We start from the raw sequence: 1337 nt of genomic DNA, 5'->3' as shown, positions 1-1337 counted from the left end.
TGATAGAAGCACAAAAGAAAAATGAAATTAGCTCATGTACACAATTCATTATGCTCCGGTTCTGCAAACATCAAACTGTTCTTTCATGCAGACTGGTAGCCCTCAGAATACTAGTTTACACCCTCAGGTACCGGCTTTGCTTCCTGACTTACTACCTATCAGTGAACTTGCCACTCAGCATTGCCATTTTATAGGAGGCTTTCCCAGCATGCTCTCCTGGCAGCTGACCCTTTAAATCCAGAAGACAACAACCAGCTACAGCACTACTGTGGTCATTTTGCTTCTGAGTTCTGCAAGTTACACTTCTCTTCCTTCTAGACAGCAAATACATGAGCTGCTTTTATGTTTTCTCCTTGCTTGCTTTCAGCAGTGAGCTGTAGATGGTCTGCCAGATACCATCAGCATTTTAACTACTGTGGCCAAGATTTTCAGAAGTGCATACTAATTGGGGGTACCTTAACTTTTAGTGTCTCAAACTAATCCTGAGGCACCCAAAGATCTAAGGCCAGTTAAAACTTTGGCTCATATCAATAAGATCATTCTGAGCAGTTTTAGATGCCACGGTGCTAACAAGTCCATTTATACTACAGTTCCCAAAGTTCTCAAAACCAGTGGGAATTTTTTTAAACTATGTCCCTAGTGTAGACAGGGGCATACATACTGAAAAGCTGAAAGTAGGTGCAGTAATAGCAGGCAAAGAGAAAAGGATTCATTGGCCCTCATGTATTTCACAGCACTATCATTTTCACAGTACAATGGTTTCTTTAGACATTTTCTTTCTATTGTGCATCAACAGAGGCGTTAACAAGTCATATTATAGTAGCAGGAAGGGTATTAGTTCCAGTTCACAAAAATGAGCAGGATAATTGGTATTGTTACTTTCTTTGGATCATTTATTTTTAAAAAGGAATGCTGAGTTGAAACTTGTTAGTTATTGCACACTTGGTAAAAGTTATCACATGTTCTTATCGCGGTTCCCCTAGTCTACCCTCTTCTTTCTCTTCCAGTTGCTCGTTACTCTGGCTTGCTGTGTCTTGCTTTATTTAGACAGCAAGCTCTTTGGGACAGGTGGGTATGATTCACAAGTTAGGTGTGAGATAGGCTTTGTTCAATTGAACCTCAAGAGAGCAAGGTGGAAGGAGCATGGCCTATCACTGAAGGTACAAGACCTGGAACCAAGTGTTCTAAGTTTTATTTCTGACTATGCTAAAGCTCTCTTAGATGTTTGGATGGAAGGCTCTACAGATCTGCAAAGTAAAAATAGTGCTCATACCTCTTCAATCCTAGACAAAAATTGTGAATTCTAGATGTTGGGGTAAACAAATAGAAGCCATCAC

The sequence above is a fragment of the Mauremys reevesii genome, linkage group 3 (assembly GCF_016161935.1).
Source record: "Mauremys reevesii isolate NIE-2019 linkage group 3, ASM1616193v1, whole genome shotgun sequence".
Taxonomy (NCBI): domain Eukaryota; kingdom Metazoa; phylum Chordata; order Testudines; family Geoemydidae; genus Mauremys; species Mauremys reevesii.
The sequence above is the reverse complement of the archived record's forward strand: the minus strand, read 5'-3'. Positions refer to the sequence as shown.